Genomic DNA, 3,073 nt, shown 5'->3' on the forward strand with positions numbered 1-3,073 from the left:
GGGGGGAGGGGGGGAAAGGGGGGTGTGCATATTTATACAAGTAATGCACGCCCAATCTTTTTTAAATCCAATAACAGCCTTGAGGAAGTTATTGACATGAAATCCTTCAAGAGAGTCTTCGAGAACCCCTTTAAGCACCCATGCTGAGTGGCTTGTTCAACTTAGAGTGGAGGAGAGTACATGTACATATATATGAACTGTTTGAGCAAATCACCAAGGCAGATTTCTGTCCACAACTGTCAACATATCAATAACAACATTGGTTGATTCCGGGATTGGGTAACTTGAGAAGCAGTATCCATCTCAAAAAATAAATAATTTTTTTATATTGAGTATAGTAATACTATGAGAAAAAAGAAGAAAAAAACCTCATGAAACTCTTTATGATACTTCTTTTACTTTATGATACTTCTTCTATCCGCAGCACAATCTACAAGGCTATAGAGCCACACAAATTGATGAAGGACAAACTGAAAGCAGATGGTGTGGTGGATGAGATGCACAGTGTGCAACACATCTCTGATGACAATAACAAGAACACAACAGCTGTAATTAAAGTACTAAATACAATTTTTTTTAAAAAAAAAAGAAAATAACAACAAAATTAATAAGAAGGCTGCCGTGGAAACCCTCTTACTAGATGTTGTTATCTCAGCAAGCTCAAACGCTTCGCAGGATAATTGCTCTGATTGCTGTTTTAACACTGATTTGAAGATTAGTCACTTTTTAAAGAAGCTAATCTCAAATAAGTAATCAACTAACTCAAAATAGTCATATCATATGATGTGCAATTTAATATGTTAGCAACACGGGAATGATTTGCTCTATACCTTAGGTATGGGTGAGGATACCAAACCAACTCCATCTATTCAGCATCTCTGTATCACCTTAGGACCTAGGAAAATCAATGTTCTTGTGATGGTATCAATTTTTATTTTCATATTCCCATTTCTTAGATATGAAGTATCACCTCAAAGTCAACTCATTTTTTTTTTTTTTTGAACACAAGAAGGATTTGCTATTTACTTGATTTCAACAAGAAATAAAGTGATCATTTTCAATAAGATACATTTATATTAAATATTGATTTTTTTAATATAAAAATTATATATTTATATTCTTCTTTTCTTTAGCTACAACCTAAGGTAGTTCACAAATATCAAATATGTATGATGATTGTGTAATTGAAAGTCAAAGTTGAACAATTTGAAGAATCTATGAAAATCTCAACAATCTCCACAGAAGGATGAACCGTTTCTTCCCAGACCCTCTGGCGAGGATTGCTCTGAGCACATGACTTGTAACTAAAGTAGTTTAGTGTCATGCTGCTGCAACCGGAGCCAATAGAGGGTCTAAGCTCGCTGAGATAAAGATGTTGGAGGTATCTTAATAACAACCAATCAAGATTTCAAACCTTCTTACAATAGGGGTTATCACGTGTGGTAGAGTGGCTAGTGTTCAACAACACTATACCTTCCACCTCTATCAAATTAAGTATTTGTGTTAATATTCAAGACATTCTATCATTCCGACAACATATCACAAATGTGTATTCAAATTATATTTAAATGATTCTAGAGATACATCGACATTCGAGCCATATTTGCGGTGTTTTGCTACTAATTTTCAACAATGGGGGGCTGTCCACAACAATATTTTAATACATAGTGCATCTTCCAGTCGCTATCCTGTCTGCGATTAAACAGCGGGTACAGCCTGAGGCTCTACATTTTAGATGTCCAGAACAGGGAATATCAGCACAGGGTGTACGTCGCTGTATTGATGAATGATGTTTTATTGGAGAAAATGTTCTTTGACTCTTCTGTAAAAGCGGGAGAGGATAAAGATCTGTAGATGGATGCCAAATTACCTTCTCTTCAACCTGAAAGCTATCAATATTATTCCATATATTTAATAAATAATTGTTAATGTCTTCTGAATAGAAGCCAGCAACAGTTCTCAAATGAGAACTATTTAATCTTCTATAATCAAGAACATTGCCAGTTTCATCAAATGACCGCAATATACCATCATCAGCTAGATGCAAAATCCCATTGGTATCGGTTTCTACACTGTAAAGCATGTCATATACTTCTTTTTTAATAAGATTGTTTGACTCTGCCACAATGATTAGAATATAAATTGCTAGTATATTTGAAGCAAGTGCATGAAATTATGAAGAATGAATTGATAAGAGGTAAAATGTATATTTGAATGCCAATATGAAAAGGAAAAAATGAAAGAAAAGAAATGCTCATACCTGATGATATAGCAGTGCTGCTGGTTGCTGAAATCAAGTATATGACAATCTTAAGCAGATTTAAAATAGTTGAAAGAACTGAATTCATGATAAATGAAAAATAGATGTATTTACACCACTTTTTCTTACAAAATGCACACAGTGATTTATCTATTTAACATAGGGTAGTAAGATTTAACCGCATGTTTAAAGATCTCGCTTGGTATAAATTTGGCCTACGGGGTCAGGATCTCGGGATAATGATACGTAGTAACCGCTTTAACAGGATGACGAGCGAGACCCACTACTGACACGGACTTTGCAGCGAATGGGGCCTTGCTGCTGATTTAGAAGAGAATTCCTTGAAACTAGAGTGCTCAGCGAGACCATGAATTACATATTTGCTCTGATTTGATTCGATCCCAGTCCATTCATTTCTTGACATAAACATGAAATGAATCATGATTATAAAAATTATGTAAAAGAACTAGATTTTCTGAGAACATGAGTGTAAAAATGACTAAAAATTGTCACTGGATATTATAGTCGATAAGCGAGCGAGACATATATCTAGACACTCTGCGCCACAACCGAAATTTGTATATGATGCTAGCACCACATACAAACTTTGGTGTGGCAGCAACAAAGTGTCTCGCTTGTCTAAATATATGTTAGGCCACTGGGGCAAAAGAGCTCTATGCTGGTAGTAGAGGGGACGAACCAATCCAGCACCCCCTAACGTATATGATATGACTCGATCATCGGCTACAGCGGACTAAGAAATACCTGAGGATACTGGACCAACAGTCTCATAAGCAGACGCGTGGTGATTTT

This window comes from Histoplasma capsulatum, genomic scaffold, assembly GCF_000149585.1.
Source record: "Histoplasma capsulatum NAm1 scaffold_1 genomic scaffold, whole genome shotgun sequence".
NCBI lineage: Eukaryota > Fungi > Ascomycota > Eurotiomycetes > Onygenales > Ajellomycetaceae > Histoplasma > Histoplasma mississippiense.